This window comes from Myotis brandtii, unplaced genomic scaffold, assembly GCF_000412655.1.
Source record: "Myotis brandtii unplaced genomic scaffold, ASM41265v1 scaffold432, whole genome shotgun sequence".
NCBI classification, from domain to species: Eukaryota; Metazoa; Chordata; class Mammalia; order Chiroptera; family Vespertilionidae; genus Myotis; species Myotis brandtii.
Window position 1 is genome coordinate 1241610 of NW_005366520.1, and position 13407 is coordinate 1255016.

Below are 13407 nucleotides of genomic sequence, written 5' to 3' on the forward strand. Positions count from 1 at the left end.
GAGTGTTTGTTCACATCTTTTGCCAAATTTTTTATTGTGGATTTCTGTTGAGTTTTGAAAGTTTGTTATACTGTTGAGATTTGAGATTTTTAGACATTTGAGATACAAGTTCTTTATTAGATATGTAATTTGCAAATACATTTTTTCTAGTCTGTGGTTTCTCTTTTCATTCTTAAACAGTTTCTTTTAAATAGAAGTTTTCAATATTGATGAAATCCAGTTTGTCACTTTGTTCTTTTAGAAAGGATTTTTTGTTTGTTTGTTTGTTTTGTTTTGTTTTTGGTATCACAGAGTTTTATAGCTTTAAGTCAATTTGGAAGTTGAAGAAATGGAAATATGTTATTTGAGTGCTTAGTCAATCAGATTTCTGAAACTTGAAGAGAGAAGTGGCATGGCAGTGAGGACATGTAGTACATGTCTTCTATCCCCCTAACTCCCCTCAGCTAGCATGCCTCAGTACTATAACCGTACAAAAAATATATGCCTTGTTTCTGCATTTACATAGTATTTATTAGATGTTACAGGCATATATGTTTTTTTAAAGAAAACCTAACCATAATTATTTATATTTTCCATTTTATTACTTCAGCCAATGATAAAAACAACATAAAAAGAAGTTATTAAAATTAACATTTATCTTAAGGGATAGAAACATAATATTTAATTTTGGAGATTTGGTTTAGTTAACCTTGAGAAGAAAATTTTATTGTCCAAACTTTTTTTCCTGACAATATTTATGGTCCTTAAAAATGCGTTTTTGTAATGTTAATTTATTAATTTATCTAAGATTTGTGCTTAAATTAAGACTGGAACTGCTATTTTTAAAAGAATGAAATTTTATACAAATGAAACTACTGGAAGTGGTAAACATTTTATTCAATTGTCCTGTAATATAAAAATAACAAAAGTAACTTCTTTTAAATATTTACTGACTGTGTAAGAATAAAGGGATTTCCAAATTTTGACTCAGAATTTTCCTTATATTATTAGATTATAAAGAATCTCTCTTGCAATATATCTTCTAGTAAACTGTACATCATCCCTGTTTTCTGGGAGTTAATGCTAAGCTGAGTCATTGTATACTATTTGGCCTTTCAGTTTTCAAGATTTCTTTGGAAGAGTCAAATCAACAATTTTTGAAATAAAGATAATGAAACTTGACATTATTTCTCAAAGAGTGGAAAAAGCAAAACAATATAGGTAATGAAGCTTGACATTATTTCTCAAAGAGAGAAAAAAACCCACAAAAAAAACTAGAGGAAGGTTTCTCTGTAGCTTCTTCACCAAATGCTGCTGCCTCAAATGAATAGCACATCTGGGCTAACTTTTCTTTTCCCTGTTACTGTCTTTTATAAAAGAGAAAATTAAGGGCCCTGACTGGTAGGATAAAAGTAGAGCTGATTTTGCCCTTACTGGTTTGGTTCAGTGGATAGAGTATCGGCCTGCGGACTCAAGGGTCCCAGGTTCGATTCCGGTCACGGGCATGTACCTTGGTTGCGGGCACATACCCAGTAGGGAGTGTACAGGAGGCAGCTGATCGATGTTTCTCTCTCATCAATGTTTCTAACTCTCTATCCCTCTACCTTCCTCTCTGTAAAAAATCAATAAAATATATTTAAAAAAAAAGTAGAGCTGATTCTAACCTTGAGAGGATTGTATTTGTGTCTTTAGAGTTTCAGAGAAATAAAGAAAGGAGCAATCCCTTCCTTTTCTTCTTTTTCCTTTCCTTTTTTTTTTTTTCACTCCAGGGGCTGGTAGAAAAAAAGAAATTATCAACTGTGCTGGCTTGTAGTCTATTTGCTATTAATTAGTAGTTAAAACAAGAAAACATTTTATTGTCAATCTAAAAATTAATTCAGAAATATCATTAAAATGGTTTATCACTTTTGCATTTATTATTTATATTAAATAATTTTATTAGTCATGTAGTTTTTACAACTTAGGTATGTACAGTATGCAGTACAGATTACTAAAGAAGATACATATTTGATTTGCCAATTTGCTCTTTTTAAAGTTTAGATTTGCCCTCTTCTCTTCAATGTAATAATTAACCTTACTCCAGCATAATTTATTGGAGCTTAAGTTAAAACACAATGTTACTTATGCTAAGCTGTTGCTGCAAAAACACATGATCTGTTTGATCAACTATAGAGTACCGTATCACGCATATGCAGCTATTCTATCAATTTACATATTTTGCCAGTGATTGGACAAAAAAGATCAGTTAAAAGTCCCATATATATCCAAATTATATTGTGAGGTAATCATAATGTTATATTGTGAAATAACGTATAACTCAGTTTTCTCCAGGGAACGTAATAATTTATTCCACAGTTAGATCCAAGACTCCAAATTCAGATGCTTTGGAGAAGGAAAGCAACTTAATTTTCCTTTTAAGGAATACAAAGATAATACAATGGCGATGACACACTAAAAGAACTTACAGTTATAAAGGGAAGTTATAAAACCAAATGGTTTTCCTAGCCAGTAGTTGTTTCTAGTTTGATAATTCCAACTTGACATGACCTTAGATGCAATTGGATGCTCATGGTCAAATCCCAAGTTAAGGGGATTGGTGAGTGAAGTGGGCATTTCTTCGTTTTTTCAGACTAGAGAAGACTGGTCTCAATTCTGTTCTGGGAAATTATTTCCAACTGAGGCCCGGTGCATGAATTTGTGCACCAGTAGGGTCCCTTGGCCTGGCCTGCGGGATCAGGCTTTTATTATATAGAATACATTTGTTCGCTGATTTACTGTACCCTCTGTTATGATACTCTATTTTTTAAATTAGTGTTCTTTCTTCTTTTAAGGGAATGACAATTTATACTTCTTGAGTACCTACTAGTACTTAGTAATTTAGTAGCCATTTAGTAATTGAGTACCTGTTTGGTAATTAGCATGCTGAAAGCAGTTTCTGAATGAGTATGGATATACATGGACATCACCAGACATCTGGCATTGAGACTCCTCTTATGGAGGAAAAGAAGTAGGGATGATGCACAAAAAAGAGTTGCCATCTCGCTAAGACTAGTTTTTCATTTATTAGTAGTAGTACAACTTTATTTCCAGTTGGTATCACTGGACATCTTTGCCTGAAGAAGTGTTGTTGTTTTTTTTTGTTTTCACAGACATTTTCATTAACCCTAGCAAATTCTTAAAGTATGAAGTTGTGAAAAAGAGAACCAGCCCAAACTATCTCTACTAATGAAAATATTTTCAAGTATATATAAGTTGGTTATCACATCAACTTTGTATACAGAAGGCAGCACTTTAAAAAAATTTTAATGGTTCAGGTCATTACTGTTATCTTAACAGTGTGATTATGTATCTTCAGCTGATAAGTTGTCTCAAATAGAGATCCAGTATTATAGAGTTCGGGGGGACATCCCTTTGTGAAAATTCTCTACCGCCGTCTCCATAATCTCTACTTCGCTGAGTTTCATCCAAGTGCGAAAATGAAAAATTATAACCTGCCAAGCATCAGTGGCAGAGTGAAATGAAAAAATTGCAAGTTAATAACAGTGACGCCTCAAAAAAATTTCCTGGCCAATTTAGCATTGCTTCATCCAAGGTCACTTCTCAGAGCTGATTATTTTTAGTAATTTGCACATGAGACCTTTCTACCTTGGCCGTGGTTAGTGAAGATCAAGAAACCACCAGAGGAGGTTTAAGACTCCAGGTTATCTATTTTTCTCAAGTAAGACACAAACCACTTTATTTTTTAAGACCTAGCAGAAAATAATTTTAAAATAAATGAAACTTAAAGCCTGTGCTCTCTTTTATGGGAGAAATAAAGTTATTCTGATGTAAAACACCAGGGATAAGGGTTGCAGAAGGACACTATTTAGTAAGCCCTTAAGTAGCATTTTTGTACAAAATAAATTCCCAGTTTCCTAGGATTTTAGTCTGATAATTAAAAATAAATTCATCATAGATTGTGTTTTATATAAACACTAGAGGCGAGGTGCACAAATATGTGCCCGGGTGGGGTCGATTGGCACCATCTCGCACAGTCCTGATCAGGGCCGTCTCACCCTGATCAGGGCCAGCCAGAGGGAGGGACCGCGGGAGGTTGGCCGGCCACGGGAGGTTGGCTGTGGGAAAGCACTCATCACCTGCTGGCAGCTCGTGCATTGAGTGTCTGCCCCCTGGTGGTCAGTGTGAGTCATAGCGATCGGTCGACCAGTCGAGCGGTCAACCAGTTGTAATGGTCGCTTAGGCTATTTTATCTAGCAGCTTGCCATAGACATCTTTCTATGTCAGTAATTACTGGTTTACATTCTCATGTGTAATGGCTTTAGATTGCACCCATAGAATCTGATATTGATGAACATTTAGAATAGTTTTTTACCATATAAATAGTTCTGAAATAAATAACACTTCCTAAATCAGATTATAAAATAAATTTAAAAGTAAAGATGAGTGAAATGTATACATTTGTTACTGATACAAAATATGCTTTATAAAGAAGTAAGTATATACTTCCACCAGAGCCATATTCTTATAACAAAGGTATTCTTTTATTAGGTAGGTTAGATCTGATATCTTAGCATTATTTGACTGTTTATTAGTGATGTTCAATACATTTTCAAGTGTTTAGTAGCTATTGCACTATCTTTTGTGGATTTCTTACTCATGTTTGTCAATTTTTTCTATTAATATTTCTTTCTTTTTCTTATTGCTATTTAATAACAGATCTATATTTTTAAAGATGTTAATCTTTTCTCTCACCTTTGTTTTAAATTTTTTTCATGTTGTCAATTCTAATTTTATTTATCTTTTTCCTGAATATGTGTTAATCGTTTTCTTATTTTTTCCGGCTGTGGAGCCATGCTTATAAAAGCTTGCCCTACACAAAGTTATTTGACTAATACTTTCCATATTCACATGTTAATTTTCTTATGTTAAATGTTTATTCCATGAGAAATTTATTTTTATGTGTGATTTGAGGCAAGAGTCTAATTTATTTTATGTGTAACTCTCAACTCTCTTCTCTCTAACCATCCACCTTTAAAATTTTGATCATTTCCAGTGAAAAGAAGTTTATCTATCTCCTTGGTTATATTAGAACTTACTGTACTAGAACCTCTGGTCCTACTTTAATTCACTACATCGTCATCTATTTTTTAAATACATTTTGTGTCCACTGTTAAGATAAAATGGCTTTTTCACCTCACTTTATTTGAAAAAATGGTGCTCTGTATTTTTTCATTTTATATTTCTATTTTAGTTTTTAAAAACTGAAGATGTGCATTATTCCTCAGATATTTGGTGGCTATGGTGGCATTCCAGATGCTGCAGCCTTACCTGTAGTTTTGAGGAAAAGTAACAAAACTTTACTAATGTGTTCATTTCATTTAAAAAATTATATGAAGAATAATATGAAAATATCTCCAGTGTATGACTAATTGAAGTATAAATTCTCTAGTTCAAGATATTTGATATTAAATGCGTATATACATTCCTGCCCATTGATTTAATTGAAGATTGTCTACATTCTTATGTTTCTGTATTAATACAATTGATTGATTACCAAATAGTTTTATAAAATCTTTTTTTAAGGAAAATCAACTATATACATGAATAGGATAAATTATATATCATAAGGATGCTTCTTTTATGAAAGTAAAGTTTGCTTTTATATTATTGCTTATTGTTTCCTCAAAATTTTATAAATGTTCTTATTTTTTCCTTGATCATATGTATGTTTTTTTATTAACAACTAGAGGCCCGATGCACGAAATTCGTGCAAGGGCCTTGGCCCCAGCCCCCTCCCTTGGCTGTGCTGCCACCGCCGCCGCCATGGCTGGGGGGCCTCTGCCGCCTCGGCCGCGGCCCCTGCCTGCTGCGGCTTTGTCCAGACCAGTGGTTCTCAACCTTCCTAATGCCGTGACCCTTTAATACAGTTCCTCATGTTGTGGTGACCCCCAATTTCATTGTTACAAATTGAACATAATTAAAGCATAGTGATCACAAAAACAATATGTAATTATATATGTGTTTTCCGATGGTCTTAGGTGACCCCTATGAAAGGGTCGTTCAACCCCCAAAGGGGTCGCGACCCACAGGTTGAGAACCGCTGGTCTAGAAGGAAGGATGTCTGGAAGGTCATCCAGGTCATGTTACGGTTTTATTATTATAGATTGAAAAGAATAAAGACAAATTTGAAAAATAACAGTACTGCTTTTTATTAAGTAATATTACTTTTTTATTGGGTTGTGCTCTGAATAGTATAGCTTATATGTCATAATTTGTAAATTACTACACTAGGAACCATGAGGCTGTCCAAAGAAATATTGGTTTGTACCTGCTTCCAAGGGTCTTAATACCTAGATGAGGTCACAGAATATTCACTTGTGAAATTACTTATAAATAATGTGTACAAATGAGTTCAGATTTAATACTCTTAATAGATTTTAGAAATGAAGCAAAGACTCTAAGGGAGCAATCAGAGTGGAGCAGTATTAATCAGAAAGGCATCATGAGTTGAGTTTGGAATAAGTGCTAAATGCAAGGAAAATTGTATTTCAGAGAAGGCATATCCAACGGCGAAGAATGTAATTTACTAAAGCATAGGGGATGGTTTGATCACAGTAAAGGCAAAGGATGGCTCTTTTCTATTGGGCTTATACTTATTCTTTTTTTACAACCTGTGACCATTAAAAATGTAGATTTTAAGTCAAATATTGCTTCAAATTCTGTCCCACCACATACTGGCTCTGTGTCCTTGAACAAGCTTTGTTGTTCTCATCTTTAAAAAAATGGCAGCCAATTTAACCTATCTGAGGATGAAATGAAATGATGCATCTAAAGTCTTTTGCCAGAGCTGGGCAAATAGTAATCGCTAAGTTAATTACATTTTAACTCTTAGTATGTGTTTGCATTATAAACAGTACTTAGCATATTTTACAGTGCTTATTTGTCACTGTGGCAGGCTGTCATTCTTTGAAAGGGCAGTTTTTATATCAGGTATTGTATTGACAAATATTATAGGTATGCAATCATTTTTAAAACAAATAATTATTTGTCCAAAGTAGAAAAACCTTTAGGAGAAGTAACTGGTTGAAGTCAGAGAAGAGATAGAAGAAAATCTTAAAGGCTTATAAGTAGGGAGAAGTAGCATCACCAAGATGGTGACAAAGGTCATTCCTGACTGTGCTACCCATCACAGAAAGAACAACTAATGACTATTCATGAACAAGCCACCACTGAGAGAATCTTAGTACATGGAAGTGAGGTTGAAGCACCCTTATGCACCACAGAGACCAAAACAAGCTGCCTTAGAAGGGTAGGAGGAAAGGCTGCACGCTAACCCCATTGCTGTTCCCCAAGGCTGGTGTGGCACCGTGCTGAGTGGTCTGCCCCGAATCTCTGGTTTCTCAGGTTGAGAGAGCCCAGGGGTGGCATCCAGCACCCTCTTCCCAGCATTGGGGTTTGCTTCACAAGAGCCATACTCTGGTTTAACTCTACAGGGACCACAGGGATATTTGTGGAGCCCAACCACTGGGAATCTTACTGTGACAGAAGTGGGGAGAGGCCTGCCCAAACCAGCACTTGGGTCTTGTCCTAGGATGAGACCTTTGCTCATCTGTAGAACCAAGTTGGTGGCAGTCTCACCAGGGAACTCAGTAGGGTTCCGTTCTATCTAATTTGGGTCCCCACATTAGTTTTGCTGGCTCTGGAGCCTCGTGTGTTCACACCCAGGCAAAAGGGCCTCGTCATAGCCCCAACCACTGCTGATTATGGCTTCCAGGCCCTTAGGACCAGAACATTTGCTCAGGAAAAATTGGGATTTTTCTTGAAGTGGGTTCCCCGAGTCCAGCCCAGGCAGGAGTCTGAGTCAGCCCCTCCTGCATAGAGGTGTGGCCCCAGCATCATCTGACAAGAGAGGCTGGTAAGAACACCTAGAAGCTGCAAAACCCATCATCTCTTAAGAGGAAGGAAGACAGAGCTGATTACCCCCAGATCAAAGCCAGTGGCCCTATTTGTCCAGTGAATTTGGGACACAGGTCAGCATTCGTGAGCTTGGAGTTGCTTCTCCCACTGTGCCCAGGCAGGAAAGTTAATTGATACTTCCACTTTTTGCTGAATATAACTTCAGCTCCCCCAACCAGAGAATCCTACCAGAGCACAGAGGAAGCTATGTAGCCCATCCCACTTACATATGAACAAAGAATACTGCTTGTGGCTTTCCATACCTGCTGAACAAACTGATGGCCTCACCCTGACCGGGATGTTGAGTGCACACATTCTTGCCTGATTAGGGTTCCCTAACAACGTCTCATGCAGGTCTTGGGTCTCATCCTGCTGCTCCACCAGGATAAACTCATAGCCCACCCACTGCTGACTATGGTGTAGTACCCAGTCCTGATTATCTAGAAAGCCTGACCAGAGTATCCAAGCAACCATGCATATTACAGCCGTACTTGGGCAGGGAATCAAGCCAGCAGTCATATTCAGCTATTCTCAGCCAGTGGCACGACCCCACCACAAACCTCAGTGCTTGATCTGTCACATCACCCCAAAATAGATTCTAAAAGCAGTCCCCACATGCCCAAGGAGGTTACCAGCAGACACATCCAGCAACCCAAGTGACTTGACTGGTGACAACTTTATCTGCCAAAGTAAATCTGCAAAGTCTGGAAGAGGAGACAATTTAAGGAATCAAGCATAAAGAGAAATCAGGTAAATATACCGACAAAGGAAACTAATAGAGTTGTAATAACTGATCTTAAAGAATGGAGATTTATGAACTGTCAGGTAGAGTATTCAGTTCAGAATAATCCAATTAAATAAGTTTGTGAACTATAAGAACAGAAAGAAAGATGAACAAAACTAGGAAAACAATACATGAACAAAATGAAAAGTGTGACACAGAATTGGAACTAGCAACCACCTCCCTGGAATCCTAGGGCCCAAAAATATATTAACTCAAAGAAATAATTTGACAGAGAAGAAAGAATAAGTTACGTGGAAAATAGGACATTAGAAATTATTCAGGCAGAGGAACAAAAAGAAAAAAATGAATAATATTTATATTATACGAGTTCTAGAGGGATAATAGAAAGGCAGAGACACAAAGTATACTTAAACCCCTAATGGCTGAAAACGTCCCAAACCTTGGGAAGAGCGATTGACATCCAGATCCAAGGACCCAAATAGGTAGATCCTGAATAGGGCTAGAGAGACACATTGCAATTGTCAAAGGTCAAAGATAAAGTAAGAATTTTTAAAATATATATATTTCTTATTTCAGAGAGGAAGGGAGAGGGAGAGAGAGATAGAAACATCAATGATGAGAGAGAATCATTGATTGGCGGCTGCCTCCTGCATGCCCAATACTGGGAATCAAGCCTGAAAGCTGGGCATGTGCCATGAGTTAGAATTGATTCTTGACCTCCCAGTTTATAGGTCGACACTCAACCACTGAGCCATACTGACTGGACAAAGAAAGAATATTAAAAATAGTAAGAGAAAAGAGAGAAGTTATATACAAGGGAATCCACGGAATATTATGGTAGATTTTCAACAGAAACCTTTCAGGTAAGAAGAGAATTAAATGTCATATTCAAAATATTGAAAGAAAATTAGTGTCAACCGAGAACACTCTACCTGGTGAAGCTGTTTTCAGAAATGAAGGAGTGATACTTTCCAGAAGAAATGAAATCTAAAGGGATTCATTAACACTAGACAGTGCCTTATAAGAAAAGCTAACTACTAAAGGTATTTCTTTGAATGAAAATAGAAGGATGGTAATTAATAACCTAAAAACCTAAAAGGCAGTGTAAAAATCACCTATAATTGAAATTATATTGTAAAAGTCAGATTTTGTAATATGACAATAGTTGAGCATTATTCATATACAATTCTAAAAGTTAATAAACAATTATAGTAATTGAACATAACTATTATAATCTGTTATTAGTTACATAAAATAAAAATGTAAATTTTAATTAGCATCAATAACCTAAACTGTGAGGGAGAAGTAAAAGTGTAAAGCTTAGGCATTCTATTGAAGTTTAACTGTTATTAGTTTATAATCAGGTGCTATAATTTTAAGCTATCTTATGTAAGGCTCATGGTAACCACAATGGAAAATCCTGTAGTAATTACACAAAAGATATGATAAAGAAGCCAGCACATTGATGCCACAAGACACCAAAACACCAAAATAGCAGAATAAGAAACAAGAAACAATGGACCTACAAAAAAACCATAAAACAATCAACAAAAGGGAAATAGTTAAATCCTTATTTATTAATAACTAGGGCCCGGTGCACAAAATTCGTGCATGGGGGAGGGTCCCCTCAGCCCAGCCTGCACCCTCTCCAATCCAGAACCCCTCAGGGGATGTCCAACTGCTGGTTTAGGCCCGATCCTGGGGATCAGGTCTAAACCGGCAGTTGGACATCCCTCTCACAATCTGGGACCGCTGGCTCCTAACCACTCACCTGCCTGCCTACCTGATTGCCCCTGATTGCTCCCCCTAACAGCCTGATCACCCCTAACTGCCTCTGCCTACCGGCCCGATTACCCATAACTGCCCCACCTGCCGGCCTGGTTGCCCCTAACTGCCCCCCTCATGCCAGCCTGGTTGCCCCTCACTGTCCTCCTCTGCTGGCCTGGTCGCCCTCACTGCCCCCGCCCCACCCGCCTGGTTGCCCCATGCAGACTGCTGTTCAGTCATTGCGTGAGGGTGCCCTGACCAATTTGCATATTACCCTTTTATTAGTATAGATTACTTTAAGCATATGGATTAAATTCTGTAATCAGAAGACAGAATAGTGTAAAGAAGAAAAAATAACAAGATTTAATCATTTGCTGCTTACAAGAGACTCACTTTAGCCTTAAAGAAACACAGAGACTGGAGGAATGGAAAATATGTTCAGCAAATGTTAATTTAAAAAAACATACACAAAAAACCACACACACAATAAAACCAAAGATAGATATATCACCTATTAATAGGCTTTTAACCCAATATGGTAAGAGAGAGACAAAGAAGTTCATTGTAAAATGATTAAAAAGGCTAGTATGTCAAGAAGATATAACAATTGTTAATATGCACTCAACTTTGAAATACCTAAATACATAAAACTAGCAGAACTAAAAGGAGAAATAGGACACAGTTCATTAATAATTGGGGACTTTAATACCACATTGTCAACAATGGATAAATCATCCAGACAGAGAATCGATATGGGAATAGTGAATTTCTATAAGACTAGAGATCAAATGGACCTAACATACATATGCAAAACATTCTCTCTGAGAATAGGGGGAATACACATTCTTCGCAAGTGCACATGGAGTTTCTAGGGTAGATTATAGGCCACAAAGAAAGTCTTAACAAATTGAAGAATATTGAAATCCTACCAAATATCTTCTCTGATTACAATGGTATGAAACTAGAAATCAATATCAAGAAGAAAATTTGAAGATGCATCAATATATGCAAATTAAAACTCATCTGAACAAGCAATAAATCAAAGATCATAAAGCGAAACAGTTTTAAGAGAAAAATGTATAGCAATAAATGCCTATGTTAAGAAAAAAATATCTCAAATAAACAACTTTATGCCATAAGGAACTAGAAAAAGAACAAACAGCTCAAAGTTAGCAAAAGCAAGAATATAGTAAAAATTAGAGCAGAAGTAAGTGAAATAGAGAACAGGAAAACAATAGGAAAGATGAACTAAACTAAGAGTTGGTTCTTTGAAAAGATAAACACAATTGAGAAACTTTTAGCTAGACTAAGGAAAAAAGAGGACCCAGATCAACAAAATTATAAATGAAAATGGAGATGTTAAACTGATACCACAGAAATAAAAAGAATCATAACATGCTACTATGAACAAGTATATACCAACAAACTGAATGACCTAGAAGATAGGGAAAAATTCTTAGAAACATACAAATTACCAACATTGAGTAAAGAGAAAATAGAAAGTCTGAATAGACCAATTACTAGTAATGACATTTAATCAGTAATCAAAACTTTCCCAAAGAAGAAAAGCTTGGGGCCAAATGGTTTCACTGTTGAATTTTATCATCAAGAATTAACATCAATCTTTCTCAAACTTTCTCACAACTATAAACCTACTTTTGTCACACCTTGTGCATGAAAGTTAAGAGAGTAAATCCTAAGAGTTTTTATTATGAGGAAAAATAAATATTTTTGCTTCCTGTTTCTATTGTGTCTATAAGAGATGCTAATTAAAGTTACTGCAGTAATCATTTCAGGTTTACAATTGTGAGTACATGAAACAGTTTATTCTTGCATTATGACTTATTAAGTATTGTATATTTTCAATGTGAACAACTGTAAACCTACTTTTCACCTACCCTATATATGTAAATAAAGCCATTATGCTGTACATCTTAAATTTTTTCAGAGATGTATGTCAGTTGTATCTCAATAAAATTGGAAAATAAGGGTGAAGGAACAGAATTTAGATTGCATAGAACTTTGATTATTGATGGAATTATGCTTGGGAAGCATCCTTGGCAGCAGTGGGTTAAGGTTGTCTGAGAATAGTTTGTAAACTGTCCAAATATGATGACTTAGAAAGAGGGAAGAACTCTCTTTAGGTATGTTCTAATATTATCCTCAGACAACAATACACAGTTAGCATGGACAAAAGAGATAAGAAGAAAGATGTAGAGTAGGAGAAGAGAGTAAAAGGAATAGGTTAAAATGTGTATATAGAGAAAAATGTAAGGTTGACCCAAGTATAATTTTTGATACCAGAATGCTTACAACATCAGCAAGCAGTAACACATTTTAGTGATTTATGTGCTCTATACTGTATTCCTTTATTTTCTCTTAGTGGAGCTGTAAATGTTACATTCCAGGAGCAAGTACCTGTAAAATGTTGACCTATCCCCCATACCCTTCCCCTGTGGCAACCATTCCATTGGTTTCTGTTTCTATGAGTCTGTTTTTATTTTTGTTTTGTTTTTTAAAATATATTGTTATTAATTTCAGAGAGGAAGGGAGAGGTAGAGAGAGATAGAAACATAAACCTTGAGAGAGAACCATTGATTGGCATGCCTCCTACTGGGGGTGGAGCCTGCAACCCAGGCATGTGCCCTGACTAGGAATCAAACCATAACCGCCTGGTTCAAAGGTAGATGCTCAACCACTGAGCCATTCCTGCTGGGTGAGTCTGTTTTTGTTTAGTTTGTTTTTCATTTGCTTTGTTTTGTTAGATTCCTCATATAAGTGAAAACATATGATATTTTTCTTTCTCTGTCTGACTTCATTTAGCATAATGCCCTCTAAGTCCATCATGTTGTAGCAAATGGAAAGATTTTAATCTTTGTTATTGCTGCATAATATTTCAGTGTGTGTGTGTGTGTGTGTGTGTGTGTGTGTGTGTGTGTGTACACTACATCTTTTTTCCA